General features: G+C 40.9%; 3 non-coding genes across 3 annotated transcripts; 2 read left to right on the forward strand and 1 right to left on the reverse strand.

Moving 5' to 3' along the window:
- Positions 1-280: 280 nt before the first annotated feature.
- Positions 281-353, forward strand: TRNAA-AGC (transfer RNA alanine (anticodon AGC)). The gene has a single exon. It is a non-coding gene; the product is annotated as a tRNA-Ala (tRNA).
- A 4,635-nt stretch (positions 354-4,988) lies between these two features.
- TRNAF-GAA (transfer RNA phenylalanine (anticodon GAA)) lies at positions 4,989-5,061 on the forward strand. The gene has a single exon. It is a non-coding gene; the product is annotated as a tRNA-Phe (tRNA).
- An 8,844-nt stretch (positions 5,062-13,905) lies between these two features.
- On the reverse strand, positions 13,906-13,978 carry TRNAF-GAA (transfer RNA phenylalanine (anticodon GAA)). The gene has a single exon. It is a non-coding gene; the product is annotated as a tRNA-Phe (tRNA).
- Between the last annotated feature and the right edge of the window lie 7,006 nt (positions 13,979-20,984).

Below are 20,984 nucleotides of genomic sequence, written 5' to 3' on the forward strand. Positions count from 1 at the left end.
TTGTTCTATGGAGCAGGGCTCCTTTCCTACAGATCCTGTAGGGATTCTTCCCCTTGGAGGTGCCCAGTTCCTTTTACCAATCTCCCTGTGGTTATACCTACCTTCGCTCTGCTTTGCTAGCCCGATTCTTTCCCTTCCCCTAACTCTATTACTTAATAATTCTTAGTTCTTCCCTCTTGTTGAGATCTCCATTAAAATGTAAAATTCACCAGGAAAAACAATTCCAGCTTTACGTAATAGTGTTTTAACAGGAACAAGAAGCAGCCCCCTTTATGTGAATGGGGGATTAGCTCAAATGGTAGAGCGCTCGCTTAGCATGCGAGAGGTAACGGGATCGATGCCCGTATCCTCCACGAGGATTTTGTACACAGGAGTTTCAGGGAGGTATTTGCCCTAAATGTGTCTGGAAAGGAAATAATACAGGACTTTTATCACCTTCCAACACCAAAAGATGAAAAAATTGGCCTACAACTAACTGTGAATCAAGCCACGACTTTCCTGATCGCTTTACCCGGCGGCGTCTGCTGAAGATATATCTTATTCACCCTAGGGCCGAGTCCGTCCGGAATTTAGGAGGAACTAGACAAAGCCGGGAGACAAGACACACTAAGACTATCTAATTCTCCAACTTGAGTTTTTTTTTTCTACTGTTCTAGGGAGACACTAAGACTGTGTATCTAATTCTCGAACTTGAGCTTTTTTCTACTGTTCTAGGGATCCGGGGTCAGCACTTTCACTTTCAATCCCAGTCAAAGAAATTGGACTTCTCTGAACACGCTCCGCTCTTTTCTGCCTCTGGAGTGGCTGTGGGAGTTCCTTTGGTAGCTGACTCCTTGTCCGCAAGTCCGAAGGGAGGGGAGTAAGACAGACTTACTCTACTCCGCCCGCCCCGCCCCCCCCCCCCCTCCCCCCCAGTTTCTTCACTTGGAAAAAGACAAGTTCTCTCCTCAGCAAAATAGCTCAAGGTACGAAATGGTGGAAACCCCTATTTGCCTCAGTTCCTCATCTGTTAAAAAAAAAGTGTGTGTGTGAGACACACACACACACACATTGGAGAAAGAAATGACAAACCATTTCAGTATCTTTGTCTCCCCCCCCAAAAAAATACCCCCCCCCCAACCCATAAATTTGTCCATGGAGTCACGAACAATCGGACAGGACTCAACAACAATAGGGGATGGAGTGAAGTGGGGTGGGGTGAGAAAAGGACCAGCGCGTAGTCCAGAGACGTTTGTCTCAATCGAATTCCAGTCTCCCACGTCACGGAGAAAGTCCCAAGCCCAGCTCAGACTTCTTAGTTTGGAGAAGAATAAAGCGCACAAGAGAGTCTTTTTCACTTCCCCCGGAGTATCCCAAGGCATAGACTGACACTGTTTGTAATTCACCGGGAGTCTGAGACCAAGAATGCCCTGCAGGGTTCTTCAGCTTCGCTATTAGTCTCTAAAATAATTTTGGCTCTAAATCGCTAATCCTGTGATCCCAACCATTCCTCAGGACCCTCCAGTTTATGGTGGGGACCATGTAGCTTTCTCTTACCTCGATCAGGGAAACTTAAAAAAACACACACACACACACACAACTAAAAGCTTTGTCTTGAGGGCTTCTTAGGCTGTTTTTATTTGGACATATAGTTAGATTGTTTAAACCCACCCACTGACATTTTATCTCTAGGGAAATTCACCTAATGCTCCACGACCTTGGGTGACACACAGAAGGTTCCCAATCCCTTTTCTTTTGGACATTTTCTTTACAATTTACAATCCAATTTCTATTCAACAGTATGTTCAAACATCCTCAACAAATGCGAATCTTCCCAGATAATCTGGAACAGGAGCCACATTCGTAGAAAGTTGTGAGTGGGAAGAGAGAGGCTTCTCACCTAAACTATCTCTTTGGCTGAGGTGAGAGTGGAGGAGGGAATGCGTTGGGTGGGTAGATGGGTGGCTGCCAACTTTTGTTCTTCAGCTATAACCTGCTTTCTCCTAAGACTTTCTCCAGCACAGAGGAGGACTGGGAGGTAGTCTGAAAAAAGTTATAAAAAATTCTGGTCTCCATATCTAGGTTGATTCCATTTTTTGTCTCCGTAGAAGATCCTGGATGCATATCACCCCAGGAAAATTTCTGCCCCTCTTCTACTACAAGATCCTCTAATAGTAAAAGCCAATCAAAAGTCTCTTCTCTCTAGTCTTGAGTCTAGTCTCTATTCAATTGGCTACAGGACTAATCCTCCTGGCCCCAGGTTATATGTAAGAATTATTGGGAGAGGGGGGTGGTCAGGTGGCTCAGCAAGTAAGAGCACTGACTCCAGTGTTGGGATGACCTGGAGATCGAATCCCGGGCTCAGACACCACACCCAGAAATAACTGGCTGTGTAACCTTGAACAAGTTACTTAACTTTGCATGGAAAAAAAAAAAGAATTATTGCGAGAATTGATTGGAATGGGGTGGAAAAATTGTTTTTATTCTTCTGAAGATTAGAGGTGACAGAGCATCTGTTAAGTAGCAGGCAGAGAGCATGGGATAAATGTATTCAAACCCTAAATTGGCTTCTTTACCATATTATACCCAATACAATCCCATTTTCTTATTGCTCCAATAGTTCTTCCATAACAGAACATGAAAATGGGGAAGGGGAGAAGGGATCACCCAAACACATTCTGCAGAATTAGAATTGGACTCTGCCGAAGCCAGAGGCCAAAATTCTATCTCAAAAAGAAGTGAGCTCTTGAGGGGAAGGGCTGTCTTTGGCCTTTCATTGTCTCCAGCCCTTAGCACAGTATCCAACACATTATAAGCTCTTCATTAAATGTTCCGTGACTCGAGGACAAAAAGAAAAATATTGACTCTACTACTTCTTGTTTGATCTTGAACAGGTCCCTTTAATTCTCTGGGCCTCAGTTTCCTCATCCATAAAATGAGGGAATCTCCTACCTTTAAATATAATCCTAATTGATGGGTTACATATTATTCTATTGACTACAGGTTAACTATAAGATATATTTCGTGATAAATACTTGGTGGGGGAAGGCAAAACAAAGTGAAGTTTCAGCAGACAAGGGGGCAGAGAGAGTGGCAATTTTAGAGTTTTGTTGTAAAAAAAAAATCTTTTGTCCTAAATATAGAAATCCAACTAGAGAAGAGTGAAATAGAAGATATCATAAGCATAGAGAAAAACATGTGAGAAGCCAACAACCTCACGTCTCCTATCTCTCCTCTTTTCCTTCCTGCTTCATTTCCCCTGCTGTTACCTCTTGGTCATTTATCTTTTTGTCCCATCCCTACTGAATAACCCTATACCAGCTTTCCAAACCTTCCCCAGAACCATTCTTCATGGAAGTTATATATCAGAAAAGTCCACTTTCTGTTTTTTATACAATAGCCCATTTTCTGTTTTTTATACAATATTTTCTTGGTGCTCTCTTTTTTCATGTTGTCACTTCTCAATGACTCTCACACACATAGAATTCTCCCTTGGAATAAAATAAGAGTCAAGCAGAACAAATAAATCAATTCATACCATGTCTGAAAGTGTCTGTTTCATGACATACATTTTCTCTGCTGAAAGATGCAGAAGGTTTACTTCACCTTCAGGCCATTCAGTGTTAATTTTGTTTACTGCATTAGAGTTTAGAATTCTTTCAATGTTGTCCTTTTTTGTTACTTTGTCATAGTGACAGGTCAATTGTTCCCCTGAATTTCTTCCTTCTTTATTGGTTTATACACTCTTTCTCAATGCTTCTCTCAATTCTTCATGATCATGTTCTTGACGTTCATTGATAATCTATTATATTACATCACAACTTGTTTCCCATTCCCTAATCCCTAGACACAGACTTTTCTTTCCATTCTTTCCTCCTAGAAATACCCTATAAACTTCCTCTTTCTTTCTCATATGTTTTCTTTGGGACCCAATTTGGTCATTATAATTCCACAACATTCAATTTCAATTGTTTCATGGCTCTTCCTTATATTTACATTGTTGTAGTCATTATTTTCCTGTTGCCTCTATTTATGTCACTCTGCACCACCTCATTCATTCTGAACAACTTCCTCGGTGAAATATTTAGTGGATTGTCCTTCGCCTTATCTTGGTAAACATTTCTCCCCAATAAATTGAAAGAAATCAGAGATGACATTTTGGTAAAAATTACAATGAAAGGGTCTTGGGAAGGATGTTGAATGACAGTGATGGGATCTCCAAATATTTCCACCAGCTAAATAGTAGGTTGAAGACAAAATTCCATAGCGAGGAATTCAAACTCCTACATTAAGGTTTTAAAAAAAAAATCAATTGTACAGCTATAGAATAGGGTAGACATAACTAGAAGTAGTTTACGTGAAATATTGTCCAAGAAATCCATACTCTTTAGAATCCAGTCCTTCATCCTGTCCCGAAATCAGTTGTACTTCCGGCCGATCATTTGCTGCACCTTGCTCAGGATACCTGAAAGCTTTGGTCAGAGAGAGGAAGACCTATTTTATAACTCCACCACCAGCCGCTACAGCCACCCGGAGCTGAGAAAATGCCCTTTTCTCCTTAGTTTGCTGAAGTGTGGGACTAGTTGATCTGTTGGCTGGTTTTGCGGAATCTCTTCTCCTCACTTGCTATTTTCCCCTGTTACAAAAAGGAAGGCTCGCTGGACACGGTTAGGATACACTTCACGTGAAAATGAAACGAGTGAAAACAAAGCATAGCAATTTTCCTCAGAAAAGTGGCTGCCAGGTGCCTACATTTTCTGTTCATATGCAGTGGCTGGATTAAAGTCGTGCATTTCCCTGGATGACCATATTGTTTGGGTCTCCCCAGTGCACTGACATTTTTCACTCATTCACAGGACAACTTGAGTCGAATTACAGTATTCGGAGTTCCGAGCTCCAGATTTACCGCAAGACACAACACTCACATTTTCACTTGGAAATTCTTTCAAGTTAGAATAGAGTTTGCATAGCCCTTGGAGGACAAATGCTTGAAAAGGTGTAAGAGAGGGGCCGAAATAGCTCAGTTGGGAGAGCGTTAGACTGAAGATCTAAAGGTCCCTGGTTCGATCCCGGGTTTCGGCAACTTTAGTAGAGTTCTTTTTCCATTTTGATGTCGATTCATCCTCTTACACACTGTTGTGAGTTCCCGCACTACTCGAAGTATTTCAGAGAGGCTGGAGAGCTTCTACTCTGTTCCCGAGGACTTAACGTGTAGAAGGTCGTTGTAGGAAAGTGTGTGAAATTGTTCGTGGGCAGGATCTCTAGTGAAAATCTAAGTGCCACCCCTCCACCCGAGACTCTTAGAACAGTAACTCTGGGCCTGGTCCTTTTAAGTCCACGAGGTTATATTTGATCCCAAGAATCCTTGTCTCCTGTGTTTCACCCAGCACCTAACCTTCCCTCCCCTGATCACCAGTACACCTGCCGACACCATCTTACTCCTTTCTCCAGGAACCCTTGAAGTTGTTGGAAGATTGGGAACTGTCATCTGCCTCCCCCTCAGCTTTCCAATCAATCAGTCAACATTTATTAAACGCCTACTAAGTACCAAGCTCTGTGCTAAGTGCTGGGGATATAGAAAGAGGCAAAAGACAGTCCCTTCCCTCAAGGAACTTACAATCTAGTGGGGGAGACAACATGAAAACAAATATATACAAAGCAAGTTGTATGCAGGAGAAACAGAAATAATTGATAGTGGGGAGCCATTGGAATTAAGAGGGGTTGGAGAAGACTTCCTGTAGGGTTTTAATTGGGATTTAGAGGAAAACTGGGGAGATCAGTAGTCTGAGTCTAAGGGAGAGGGAACCATTTAGCATCTTAGACATTCAGAAAAATTGCCTGGAGTAGAGAGTGCCTTGTTCATGGAACAGCCAGGAGGTCATCGTCACTGGATGGAAGTTCAGTTGAGGAGTAAGGCTTAAGAAGACTGGAAAGGTAAGACCAGGCTAAGTAACAAAGGGCTTTGAATGCCATCCTATTTTATAAGCAATAGGAAACCACTGGAATTTATAGAGTAACATTATCCGGGACTTGAGCTTCAAGAAAAATTTGGAAAATGGATTGGAGTGGGGAAATATGAGGCAGGCAGACCCTTTAGAAGGTTACTGCAATAATCCAGGTATGAGGTGATGAGGGCCTGGTCTACAATGGCAGCTATGTCAGAGGAGAGAAGGGGGAATAAAAAAGAGGTGTTGCAGAGGTGAAACCCGCAGGTCTTGGCAACTGAGTGGACATATTAACAAAAGGTAAGTGAGGAGTCCGGGATGGCTCATAGGTTCCCATCAAGAGGTAGAGTGCCTGTCACCTGTGCAAGTAGAGAAGGGTTTATATTTGAAAGATGTTGTGAAGGTTAAAAACAAGATTTAGCAAATAAGTGATTATTCGGGATGAGTGAGAAGTTAAGGAGGACAGCCAAGTTGCAAACTTGAGTGACTGGAAGGATGATGGTGCCTTTTGAAGCCTCTAGCCAAAGAAAGCATGAGATTCTGGGATTGATTCAGATAACTTTCCTCCCGATTTCCCTTGGACTGTGAAGGTAGAGAGATCAGCTTTCTTTCTCCTGGCCTCTAGCCCAGCCCTAACTTATTACCAGTTCCATGGTCAAGAAATTTCCGTGCCCAACCTTATGTGATAGTAATGGCATTTAAAGATTCCCCTGTATTGGCTTGGTTTTCAAATTGATTGTGTTAAAACCCAGAGCTTGTTAATCCCACCTGTGGGATGGACTTGTTGATGTGAAAAGAAAGTCCTGAACTGGGAGGAGCTGGTGACGTAGACTTGGAGAGACAAGAGAGAGGCAGAAGAACTTTTTTTTTTCCACCCCTCCAGGATCCTTGGCCTTACAATCTCAATCTAAATGGCCAGAAATCCTGGAACAAATAGAGGCACTATGCTTTGTACTCCTTTTCGACTATGCCATAATGTACTGTAATGCCAAGGAAAGGCAACTTCCCAAGGTTCAAAATACCAGCATAGGTGCTCTCCATTTTATTCAGTGACCAACCAAGAACAGAGAAGATCAAAACATGACATCATTCAAAATACAGCATTTACTAAGTGTGATTAAATAATCTCCAAGTACTACCCCATCCCAGGACCTTCCAATCATTCAATCAATTACAAAGTCCCTGTTCTAAATACTTCTCCACCCCCAGGCTATACCTTTATTTGTCAATCACAGAGCACAAAAAGGTCAAAAGTTCCCCACCCCTGGATCTCAATTGAATCTACCCCAGAGTTACATCAAGTTTAAACACAGCACTTAATACCCAAATGGAGGTCTTTTCTTCATCTTGACATGAGGCAAGTTCTCAGCAATCTTAGTTCCTGGGGAGACAAGGCTTAGCAAGGCCACAAGATACGTTGCCAGTCCCTTCATTAATTCATCCTCTGTCTGTAGAACAGTCCTAGAACCCCTGAAAACATTAGCAAAGCCCTCTCCCAGGATTTCTGTAAACATACAACAAGAAAATCCTTCTTCAGGGCTTCTGAACCAACAGAAAGGTTCCCAGACCCCTGCGACAACAGCACTGTCCTTCACCAGTGGACAGCATTCATTCTGTCTGCAGGACAGTCTCCAGACACCTGCAACAACAGCACTGTCCTTCACCAGTGGACAGTATTCACTCTCTGTCTGCAGGACAGTCTCAGGGCTTCTTAGCGAACAGCCAGGTTCCAGGACTTCTTCAACAAAAGGACAGTCTTTCACCAGTGGACAAATCTGGCAAAACAACATCAAAATAGACAGACAAAGTACCAGCAAAACAGCCATGTCTCCTCAGTCCTTGGCAGTTCAGGGGTCAGGTCTCAAAAGTCCAGGGCAATTCAAAGCGGCCACCAGCAATTCTCTTAGTCTCTCTCTCTCCACGAGGTGCTGCTTCCAAAAAAAAGTTCTTCTGCCTCTCTCTTGTCTCTCCAAATCTATGTCACCAGCTCCTCCCAGTTCAGGACTTTCTTTTCACATCAACAAGTCCATCCCACAGGTGGGATTAACAAGCTCTGGGTTTTAACACAATCAATTTGAAAACCAAGCCAATACAGGGGAATCTTTAAATGCCATTACTATCACACCTTATCTTTCCATGGTTCCTTTGGAGCACTAGGGACTATTGTGGCTGGTAATTACCCCATTCATAAGCTACTGACACTTCTTTCCCAGCTAGGGGGAGGCTCTTGCTTATTTAGTCATTTCTCTATCCCTTCTCCCATATCCCACCCCAGTTTAATGCTAGGAAGCCAGAGGATTCCAGGGAGTCTAGACCCCAGAAAGTCAGTATTCCCAAGGACTGAGCCTATATTTCTAGCCTCCAGCCTGGAAGTCCCTCCTCTTATTGCAGCTTCCCTGCCCAGATAAAAAGAAAAATCTGAGACCTTTAAGTTAGACTGATGAGTAATAATTTAGAGAAATGTAATGAAAGCCACTCTGAACATACACTCCACACTCATTAGACTGGTTGGCAAAGATTATAAACTCAAAAAATGACAGTTGTTAGAGGGCTTCAAGGAAACAGGCACACTAATATACAGTTAATGAAGTTGTGAATTGGTCTATCCATTCTGGAAATCAATTTGGAACCATGCCTGACTCCCCCCCCCCCCCAAATTATAAAACTATACCTACCCATTTTTGGCCCAGCTGCTAGGCTATACTTTCAAAGAGATAAAAGAAAGAAGAAAATTACCCTTATGTACTGAAATTAAGAGCAGCTCTTTTTTTTTATTAGTGGCAAAGAACCAGAGACTTAAAAGGTGCCTCTCTACTATGGAATTACTAAGCAAATAATTATATGTGGATGTTACTGCAATTTCCTTTACTGGCTCATTTTACACTTGAGGAAACTGAGGCAAACAGGGTTAAGTGACTTGCCTAGGGTCTTATAGCTAGTAAGTGTCTGAGGTCAAATTTGAACTCAGACCCTTCTGATTCCAGGGCTGGTGCTCTATCTATTGAAGCACCTAGCTGCTCTATAAATGCTTACATGGAAAATTTAACAACCAGCTGGTTCTCTAGGTCATTTGAGCTGATCTGGCACATAAGAAATCACAAAAGGAATGGTTTCAGAGAAACCTAGGAAGACTCCTAAGTACTGAATCAAAGTAAATTGAGTAGAACCAGGAGAACAATTTATACAATGACAACACTGTAAAAAATATTTAAAATATTTTAAAATAAAAAATTCTGATCAATATATTAACCAACTACTGATTCTAGGACCAGTGAGGAAGCTATCCACATCGTGATAAAGAGATGATGGCTCAAGATGTAGAATGAGACATACATTTTTTGGACATAGACAATGTTGGAATTAACTTTGCTTGATTATGCATATTTGGTACAAAAGTTTGCTTGTTTTTTTTTCTTTTTCAACTGGGAAGAGAAAAAATAAATGTTCATAGTAACAGAAAATACAAGTTAAAATGAAACTAAAAGTTTAAAAAAAATCCCACAGCTAGCATGGAAATTTATTCTGCTTAACTATGTATATTTGTCACAAGGACTCTTTTTATTTGGGGAGGGAGTGGGAGGACAAGGGAAGAAAGGGATATGTGGCAAGGAAAAGAAAAGAAAGAAGAGAAAAAAGGAAAGAAAATGGGTCATTAAAGCATCATTTTTTAGTAAAAAAAAAAAAAAGAACAAAAGGAAGGGGGAGGGAAAGCCCAGACAATCAGGACTGCTTTGAAAGCTAATGGTCAATTATAGACTTTAAAAGGAAAGTAAGGTGTATGTAATAATTTTTTATATACAATATTCTGTGCTCTAATATATATATATATATATACACATATGAAAATGCTCATTCTATGAGGTTTCAAGTTCAGAATAAAAATTTATTTTAAAAAACAAGTAAAGAAATCATTTGGTCAGAGTTGGTGAAAAGGACACTAAGATATTTAGATTAATCATTCATAGAGAGTCAACATTTGGATAGCAGAAACAAGGCCATCATTAAAGTCAGAATAGACCAGGGTTAAAGTCCCAACTCTGATAAAGCTGGCTGTGATTATCAGACTAAATTCTGAGGTTAAGCACATTATTGAAGCTCAGAGGTTTGTGAGCTATGATTTTGGAAGTGCAAACTCACAATGTACCTAATTTAGGGTCTTCTGGGAACCCAAACCATGAGTTCAATTTTGGATACCCTAGAGGAAGTGTTTTCTATAGAAAAAAAAATGTAGCATAGCCTATCAGATGTGGTTTGGGAAGGTGTGAGTTCAAATTCTGTCTCCAACATTTTCTAGCTGTGACACTGAACATGTCACTGAACCTCTTTGTGCCTGGGTTTCTTCAAATGTAACATTAGAAGGTTAGATTCTATGCCTTCTAAAGCCCCTCCCACTTATAAATCTATGATTCTAGAATATGGAGGAAAAAAAATGAAAAATCCGACCTCAGTTTGGTTCAGTTCCCTTTAGATTCTGTGGTGGTAGAACAGTAGTGGAGAAGGTGGAGGATGTTAAGAAACAGAGCTTTTAAAAACATCTACAAACATGAACATAAATTGTGCTCTGAGTGAGATCCTTGTCTGCTAGCATAGTACGACATACTATTAGTAGAACTGGTATTAGTATGCAATTAAAACAATGCATGCCCAAATTTACCAACTGCTTACCTCCAAGATGCAGAAGATGACTATTTTTTAGAACAGAAGCTTAGTCTGGTTCTATTGTTAAAGGTTAGGTGGTTCTGCTCAGCCTTCTTCTCTGGCATAGGTCAGAGGGCCCTGAGGGCCCAAAGAGGATTCTGACATCTTCCATTTATGGTGAGGAACTAAAAATTCCACCTTGAAGATGCCATAGTGCGATCAGCCAACACAATGAAGGATACATCATTTAGCTGGAATCTTATTTTGCCTAATTCTTACATAAAGTCCCAGATACCAAGTCCACTTCGAGCCCCTTCTCTAGACTAGTGGGAGAGCTACAGAAGAGGAGATGGGAAAGGGGAAATTCTCTCTGCCATTGTTTATTGGTGCCTTCTCTCCAACTTATTGTCTTATAGTTTCCCAAAACAAGGGTTCAGGAACTTACCCAGGGCCACAAACACTATGTATCAGAGGTAAGATTTGAATCCAGGTCTCTGTAAGAGAAGCTTTCTATCCACTTTTCTATGTTACTTGAATATTCTTATAGCAATCGTTAAACAAAAGGCAAAAATTCCTGCAGCATGGGGTGGCTAGGTGGCACAGTGAATAGAGCATCAGCCCTTGAGTCAGGAAGACCTGAGTTCAAATGTGACCTTAGACACTTAACACAAAAACTAACCATGTGACCTTGGGCAAGTCACTTAATCCCAATTGCCCTCAAAAAAGCAAAATATATATATATATATATATATATATATTCCTACAGCAAAATAAATATAAGTACAAAGTTTAAGTTAATATTTTTTTTTATTTGCTCACACAGAATCATAGCAATGCCAGTATCTGCATATCCTTAAAGAAGTATCTTCCCTAGGCCAATTACTCCTTTGACCCTTCTAAGGAATTCCCCTTTTCAACTGGGTCAAAGGTGAACTCAAGAGATGCCTTTTTACTCATGGATTAGTCAAAAGCATTCTTTTACTAGTTTGATCACCACAAACAAGACAAATTCTCTTAGTTTTAGGAAATCAAGGCCACTTTCTGACCTAGACTCAAAATTGATCTGATCTTTCATTCAAGTGAGACCAAGGATTTTAGACCAAGACACTGACATGTCATAATTTATTTTTAAAACATGTCTTCAAATTTCCTAAGTGAAAAAATGGGCCTTAGTAGATGTATTCCCACATTTTTCTCCCCTCATAATCTTTGACTTTCTCTGTAGCAGTTTGCCATCCCCTATTTTTCCAAATACCCAAAGACAGTCCTTGGAATAGGAAATTCCCATGTAAATTAGAGCCAAAGCTTTAGAATAAAATGTACCATGTTTCCCCAATAATAAGACACTGTCTTATTAATTTTTTGGACAGAAAAACACCAGAGGGCTTATTTTCAGGGGAGGGCTTATTTTAATGAACATTGACAGCAATTTTAATAAATAGGTAAATGTGAACCAAAAAAAATGTACCTTTATTCAATAAGCAAATCACTGGGGAAGAACAGGATGACTCGGTCACTGCTGCAACTCTGATTGGATGCAGCTCAGGAGCGAGTTTCATGGGGGGGGGGGGGAGAACGGTGCATACAGAGGGTACCGTAATGTAGCGCAGGGGATCACCTTCACTACAATAGCAATCTCAATAGGGCTTATTTTCGTGGGAGGGCTTATTTTAGAGGAATCTTACACAGTAAGGGGAGGGCTTATTTTCGGGATAGGTCTTATTATCGGGGAAACACGGTGAGTAGTGAAATGAGTAAAACCCAGAAAAAAATATATGCAGTAACAAGAATATTGTAAAGAAAAACAGCTTTCAAAGACAAGAATTTTGATCAATTGAGTGGTCAAAGGATATGAATAGGCAGTTTTCAGAAGAAATCACAACTATCAATAATTTTATGAAAAAGTACTCTATCAAAATCATTAGAGAAACTTAAATTAAAACAACTGAAGTACCACTTCTTACTCATCAGATTGGCTACCATGATAGAAAAGGAAAATGACAAATGCTAGAGGGCATGTAGAAAAATAGATACCCCAATGAAGTTTTGGTAGAGGTGTGAACTGGTCCAACCATTCTGGACAACATTTTGGAACTATGCCCAAAAAGCTATAAAACTGTGTATGCCTTTGACTCAGCAGTACTTCTACCAGGTCTACCCCAAAGACATTTAAAAAAGCAGGTGTAGGGAGGGGGAGGGGGGAATGGACCTATATAGGTACAAAAGTATTTTTATTTAGCTCTTTTTGTTGTGGCAAAGAATTGGAAACTGAGGGCAAGCCTATTGATTGAGAATGGCTGAAAAAGTTGTATGGTATGATCATGATGGGATACTATTTTGCTGTAACAAATGATAAGCAAGATGGTTTCAGAAAAGCCTGGGAAGAGCTTATGTGAAGTGAGCAGAACTAGGGGAACATTGTACACAGTAATAGCACTATGATAAGGATAATCCACTGTGAAAGGTCCACCTACTGCGCTTAATATAATGATTCACAGTTCCAAAGAACTTATGATGAAAAAATGCTATCCACATCCAGAATGAGAACTGATGGACTCTGAGTGCAGACTGAAGCATATTTTTCTTTTCTTTATTTTTCTTGCTATATTTATTTGCAATGAGGGTAATGTGGAAATGTTTTTCATGAACTTAAAATGGGCGTCATATTTCTTGCCTTTTTAATGGGTAGTGGAGGTGGTGGAGGGAGGGAGAAAATTGGGAACTGAAAATTTAAAAAATGTTTTTTAAAGAATTCTGATCAGTGCAATGACCTTAGTTGAAACACTGTGCTGAAACATGCTAACCACCTCCTGACAGCGAGGTGATGAACTTAAAAATTCAGAATGTGGTACTTTAATATGTGGTTAATAGGGGGTGGGGAGGGGGATTTGTCTTGCTTCATTATGTATATTTAATATAAAGGTTTTCTTTTTTTCAGTCAGCACAAGATGTGTATGGGGGGGGCGGGGAGAGGGGAAAGGAGAGAAGCGGGGAAGAGAGAAAAGACACTTGTTGAAAACAATGCAAATTGCCCAGGTGTCACTTTCCAATCTTCCCGCTACTTCCAGTTAGGTTGAGGAAAATGAGATGACACTTTCTTTTTTGAAGGGGAATCGGGGTTAAGTGGCTTGCTAAGTGTCTGAGTCCAAATTTGAACTCGTGTCCTCCTGCCTCCAGGGCTAGTGCTCTATTCACTGCGCCATCTAGCCGGCCCGAAGACACTTTTTCTAGAGTGTGAAAGTGGGGAAAGTTGGAGCGGCTAGAAGTGCAATGGGACACTCAGTGGTCGATTTCTAAAACTCAGAGATTCTGTGTATATCCAAAACAACACGCGGAAACTCAATGCCGAAACCCGGGATCGAACCAGGGACCTTTAGATCTTCAGTCTAACGCTCTCCCAACTGAGCTATTTCGGCTCCATTAGAGATGATGAAAAACACTTAAAAGACTTACTTCTCAAATATGTCTAGATTACAATGGCATTTCACAGGTAAAGAATTCATAAAAGGAATTAATCCGAGGGCAGAGAAACCAGTAGCGAAGACTCTGATCTGGAGGAATGTTCCTCAGGAGCTGTCTTTGGTCCTATTCTGTTCAACATGTCGGACGTAGTTTGACAAGATGACGTGTTTGTACCGCACATGACTTTCAAAATTTCAAATAAGAGAAATCTAAGAGGGATAGTTAACGTGTCAGATGGCAAAGTTATTGTTTCCAAAGAGGAGTTGGAACCTTGATCTTCATCTAAAAATATGAACTTTATGTAAAGTTTTACTTTTAGGTTAAAAAAAAAATGGGACCGGAGAGTCAGGAATACCTGAGTCCAAATGTGAACTCAAAACACCAGCTGAGACTCTAGGTAAGTCACTTAAACTATTTCCTGCCTCAGTTTCGACATCTGTAAAATGAAGGTAACAATATCTACATCCCAGAATTGTTGTGAGGAGAAAATGAGATGTTCTGTGTTAACCTTAAAGCACAGTATACATTTTGCCTATTAGGAAGGGAATAAGCATTTATTAAGTGTTTACTATATGCCAGTTTTCAAAGGTCTATTTTTTTATCACATACTTTTAAAAGTCCAATTTGCCATTTTAAAACCACTTTAGAGTTATCAGGTATAGGACAATTGCATTCAGTTAGAGAAATAATAATGTAGTGCTTAGCATATGCAAGTCACTGTGTTAAGCACGTTGCAATCATTATATCATTTTGATCTCACAACTCTGGGAGGTAGGTACCATAATTATTTTCCTATTTGCGAATCAGGACACTGGCAAACAGAGATAAGACAACTTGCCTAAGGTTACACAGCTAATAATGTTTTGCCACTGGAACATAGAAGTGTGGGCTCACCAAGGGTAGAGGCTAGCTGGCTCCCCCACCTTATACTGACTCACTAGGTGCTGCCAGAAGCATCCAGAGCCTTCCAGACAGCAGTTAGGCAGGGCCTGCTGAGGGCTGGAATGGATCTGGACACTGGGCTTTGAGGGAGTGGGAAGGGAGTGCAGCAGAGAGCACTGCCTAGGGGCTGAGGTGACTGGTGCCAGGACTCTCCCATTGGTGGTAGTTCCTGGTGGCAGGGCAAAGGAAAAGCTGATTGTGGGGTCTAACATCCCCCCCCCCAACTCCAGGTGCTTCTGGGGCTGGGGCCACTTGCAGCTGCTGGGGCAGGGTGGGCATGATGTCCTAGAGGGATGGGCTGCAGGATGCCCAGGGGCACAGAACTATTGGGGCCACTGCCAGTGGGGGACTCCCACTGCAGCTACCACCCCCTCCCTCCACCAGGTGAAGCAGAACATAATTAAAGTTTTCCCACAATTTTGCAGCTTTCTCTTTCCTAAATCTGATCTGAGATTAGAGGGGTTAGCAGAAAGACATGGGATGTAATTGTTTTATTAGCAATCCCCACAACTGAAATACACTCCAGGGGAAGGAAGTGAGGAAGGCAGAAGGGTTTATTGAATATCCCACTCTTTGTGCCACCCCTATCCTCACTTGCCCTCCCCAGAGCTGGGCCACATTGAGTAATTGGGGTTGTTGGGAGGGTACCTCAATACTTTCTGGGGTGCTTTCCCTTTTAACAGTATCTACTCTAGCCTTCATTCTACATTGTCTTCCAGTGATCAGGTTTCTTACAGTAAAAAAAAAAAGACTCCTAGGTTTCATCTCTTATTGATTAAAGAGACCATACTTACCTTCCCTAATGGTGCAGAAGGAACTTGGGGACTAGTTTCATCCTCTTCTATTAGCTACAATCTCAAGGGGGAACCTGATGTCAGAATGTTGCCAATCAGAAATAGCTTATTTTGTTAAGAGACAGGCAGGTGAAGATTTTTAACAAAATAACATAAAAACTGAAAAGTAAAGGAAGGGTTAACAAGAGGTTGCTATAAAGTGCAAACCATTTATCTATTTTTTTCTTTCACTCTCAGCTCTGGGATTACTTCCAACTAGCTTTCCTTCATTGCCCTAGAGCAATGAAGCTGTCAATCTTTCCAACTATTTTTTTTAAACCTTTATAAGATTTAGTCTCTATTTTTCCTTAAAACAAATTATACAGAGTGGTATCCCATATGTTTCAGAAGGGAATGAGTTCCTAGAATTAATCCGAAGTCTCAGGAGTTCTCTCTTGTGATCTTAAAATGACTAATTTACAAACTTCTCAATGATTAATCTCCAAACCTCCAGAATCTACTAAGATGTTTTTAGTGGTTCTACAACTTTGATTATCTAGCTTTACTTCTGTAATTTCAACTTGGCCAAATGTTTCAATGATGGGGTGGGGGGGAGAAGTATTTTACAGATTTTTGTCTCTTTTCTTTTTGGAGGGGAGAAAGCAGGGCAATTGGGGTTAAGTGACTTGCCCAAGGTCACACAGTTAGTGAGTGTTAAGTGTCTGAGGCTGGATTTAACTCTATTCACTGCACCACTTAGCCAACTCCCCTTTCTCTTTTCTTATAGCCTAATCTCCCACAGAAAACCTAAAGTGGGAGTTAGTTCTTCTTACTGGTACAACTGCTTCAGCTATGAAAGCTCATTAATCTTTCCCAGTGTTCTTTTTTCTGGCTACAGCCTTTAGAATATTTGTGCCTGGATTAATTTTAAATCTTTTAAGGTAACAGAATCTAGCTGACAGTACAAACATGACACAGACATTTTACAAACACACAGACCCAGGCAAAATGACAAGATAGAAACAGAACTGGTTAGGCAGAGGCACACAAGTTTTCAAAGTGTTCAGTTAGTCATGCAGTTGAAATTTTACAGAGACTCACAGAGATATCAAGTAACAGACACATGAAGTTTAGAGAGGATATTCTTACCAGAGGGACCAGAGATAAACTGGGTGGGGGTGGGGGGAACCTTGGAGCTTTCCTCACAAAGAAAGGGGAGCTCAATCAAGGGTGAGCCCAGGGTTGGAGCCAGGAAAAAAGAGCAGAGGACTCACCAGATGAGGTGGAGTTGGACTCCAGAGAAATAAATCTCCAATGGTACCTGGTCCTCTTTTATTGGTACCAGAAAGTCCACTTGGCCCAGTTTTGTCCAATCCCACTTCTGACACCAGTTAATGTCAACTAGAGAGGAACCAACCTCTAATTTTTTTTAAGCAATTGGGGTTAAGTAACTTGCTCAAGGTTACACAGACAGTTATTTTTTTGTGTGGGTGCCCAGTATCTGAGGCTGGAACCAGAACCAATCCCAGGTCTCCCAATTCTGGAGCCAGTGCTCTTACTCACTGCACCACCTGGCTGCCCCCAGAAGTTTAATTTCAAAGTGAGGGAATTCTTGCAAGCAGAAGTCCTCCTCAGGAGGAGGGCTTCATATGCTAGGGCAATACTTTATATACATAAATGGACTGAACCAAAACTTAATCATTCTTGACCTTTCCTGTGACAGGCTCATTCATGAACAATGCAGATGTTCCTGGGTCTTGAGGGAACAGTATCCCACTTGATTATTTCACAGACACAAACAGAACCAGAGTTATTATGGAGTGTAGTACCTGGCTCAGTTCACTTAGCTGTTACAAGAAGCAGGGATTGTGAGCATGTCCAAAAGTGTGATGGATAACTTTCACATCCCTGGAAAACAGAGAGAGTTCCAAATAAGCAGTTATTGATTAATACAAAACATAAATCCCTCAGCCAACACCTGGTGCTGGTCAAAACTGGTTACTTTGCCAGAGGGTGAGAACATCCACAGTGCAAAGGATTGTTGTTATGCCAAGCTCAGGGCACCTTTAATAAATACAAGATAATTCTAATAAATATTATTTAGAAGTGAGAAAGTAGATTTATGGGTTGTATGAATTGGTCACTGATGAAGTTTTTTCACATCTGTTTCTTTTTCCCCTTTCTTTTGGAATGTCTCCAATTTTGAAATGTCTTGGAAAAATCTATTCCTGAGAGTCCTTAAAATTTTGTTTCTAGGATACCTATTTGTACTTAGTCAGATAAGGAGCCTCTTCCTAAATTTAAATTCCTGATGCCCTCCTTCCATTTTTGTTTACATATGCTCTCTGGAGATTTACGGTAGTTACTTAGGTCATTTGCCAATGTCTTTTAAAAATTTGCTTTTCTCTTTTCTGGTCTCCATCTTCACTGCAGTAGAAGCAGGACTAGCATGTCCAAATTGCTATCATGCAACTGTTTGTCCCACGGGCAGGTTCTGCACACCCTTAAGGTTATGAGGAAGGAGACCATTGCCCAGATCAAGGCCCATGTAGCATCCCTGGAGGGCATCACACACCCCCCCCCCCCAGGACCAGGTCCTGCTTCTAGGGCACTCCCTGCTGGAGGATGAAGCCATCTTGGTGGAGCCCCTGTCCATCCTGGAAGTGGCTGGCTGGATGCTAGGAGGTAAAGTCCATGGCTTTCTGGCCTGAGCTGGAAAAGTGAGGGGTCACACTCCCAAGGTGGACAAGCAGGAGAAGAAGAAGAAGCCTGGGTGGGCTAAGAAGAAGATGCAGTACAACTGACTCTTTGTCAATGTAGTTGACAAAGTTGACCTTTGGCCCCAATGCCAACTCCTAATCCCCTGGTACTTTCTGTCTGTCCCCAAATAAAACCTCTACAACTCTAAAAAAATGCTTTTCTATGTTTTGTGAGGTAATGCTGCTCAAAGGCACCCATCATCCACCACTGTGTTTTGCAAATGGGCTTACACATTATCTGTAAGCAACCTTCACCATATTACCAACAATGAACTGCATTGTAGAAGTAGTATAGAAGAAACACTAAGGACATGAATGACTGGAGGGGTGGGGGGGGGCAGTGGGCCATTCACTTAGGGAGAGAATAACAGAAAAACAGTCCTGCTATAGTCACCAAAGGGCTGCAGTGGTCGAAGGGATGGGTGAAGGTCAAGAAACAGCTCTGATGGAAAGATTTAAAACCTGAAAATGCACTTGTTGCTTAAACAAAGCTATGGGGACTGTTTTTCAGTTTCTTCTACTTTCCATTCTTTCTACACATCTCACTGGAGTTGATTATTGGTTATCTGGCACTAAGGATGACTTCTAGTGGGTGTGTGGGTGGGTGGAGTTTGCAATAAGCTCAGGGGGAAATAGCCACATACAAAAAGAAAGATAAACAAAAAGAATTTTCGCTACTTCCGAGAGATAGGGAACTAGTTTCTGAATCAGGAAGACTGGGTCTCAAGACCCACCATTGACAAATACTGGCAGTTTGGTCTTGGGCAAGTCATTAAACCTCTGAATCCTCCCAGGAACCTCTTCAAGACTGAAAGTTACAGAACAGATACCAGCATGAATTGTCAGAAGAATTTTCTTCCCTAGGAGCTTCCTTTAATTAATGAAATTACAAGTGTGACCAAAGAAATAAAAACTAATCAACAAAATGAACTTTTCTCCTAATAAAAGAAATTTTACTCTAAGTATTAACAGGATTTTTACTGAGCCAGTCTCTAAAGTGAGAATGTTCAGTGCAGCACAAAGCAGGCCTTGAGATGGGCATGCTATTTAAATGTAAAATTTAATTTAACTAATTAAATCAAGTAATTTAATTAATCAATTTCAGAAAAAGAAATATTCTCTTAGATGAAGTGAAAGTACAGGTTATATACTTAAATCACAGCTGGGGAAGGTGGATTACAAACAATCATTCAGTGGTTTCCCCAGAAAACCTGAAGTCTCTGGAGTCAAGTCTTTGGGAGTTGTGACCACCTCCCCCCCTAAAAGTACAGAACCAGAGTTCTGTGACAGGAACAGGTTCTACAGTCTTTGATTCGATTCACTCCAGGTATTTGTGTATAAAGATGCCAGTGATTGTGAACCTTGTTAAGGTTTGATTGATCAGTTCAAGCTTCATTGTGAGTCTGACTCACAAGCTGGAAAAGGTAATTCTGCAAAATCTAATCTATTAGTATATTCATTATTATTCTAAAAATCAGAATTCCCTCCACATAAGAAAGTACACTCCAATTCAACCCTTTTCTTAAAAAGACAGTTCTGGGAAGGGGTTTCAGACCTAAAGTCTTAGTAGAGTTATGTTAGTTGGTATGGCAGTGGCAAAAGAACTATAGGAGGGGGCAGGGGAAGCTGTGTGTGTGTGTGTGTGTGTGTGTGTGTGTGTGAGGGGAGGAGGAATTGCAGCAAGAAGGAAAAATAGATATTCTGGGACTTGACTTTACTCATCTTGTTTGTTATGCTAGGAATTTCCTTTAACTATTCTACAGTTGAATGCCTGCCAGTTTCTTATAGATCACCTCAAAACCATGTTCTCCATGAAGCTTTCTTTAATCATTCCTCATTATCTGACCTTTCCACTTCAGATCTCAAGTAACAGTGTTTTGCACACACACACACACACACACACACACACACACGCCCTTATTCACTTATCATGTAATAGTGTGTATTGTAGATAACATTGCATGTCCTACTCCAATAAAATGTCCAATTGTATTAAGAAAGATGTCAGAACTGCACATGTATAATCAGTGTCAGATTGTTTGTCTTCTCAAGGTGGGGGGAGGCAGAATTTGCAACTCAATTAAAAAAATGTTAAAGATTGTTTTTATATGTAATTTGAGATGCACACACATGCATATATTTTTTTTTCCAAAAAGGAAGGAAGGAAAGATGTCAGTAATAAATAAAAGGCCATGTGATGAATATAAATAGCAGTATCAATTTGGAAAAGAAAAGGCCAACTTGGGGCTGAAACTCATGCCTCTTGTCTATTGTCTTGGAGGTATACCAGTTGAACTATCAAAGTTTTTGGCTCTCTGAGGCTTCAACTGCTGCTTATCTCAACAATCCAGGCTACTATAGAACTATGCTCCCACTCCTAACATATCTAAAGTCATAGCCATTTCCAATCCATTCTCACTGAGGCATTTTGTCAATAACAAAGGAGCCTGAGTGATAACAGTGCCCTAGCCTCTTGTGCGCAGGAT

Source organism: Petaurus breviceps, unplaced genomic scaffold (genome assembly GCF_028583685.1).
Source record: "Petaurus breviceps papuanus isolate PSGF00001 unplaced genomic scaffold, PetGlider_PUasm1.0 138, whole genome shotgun sequence".
In the NCBI taxonomy this organism is placed as follows: Eukaryota; Metazoa; Chordata; class Mammalia; order Diprotodontia; family Petauridae; genus Petaurus; species Petaurus breviceps.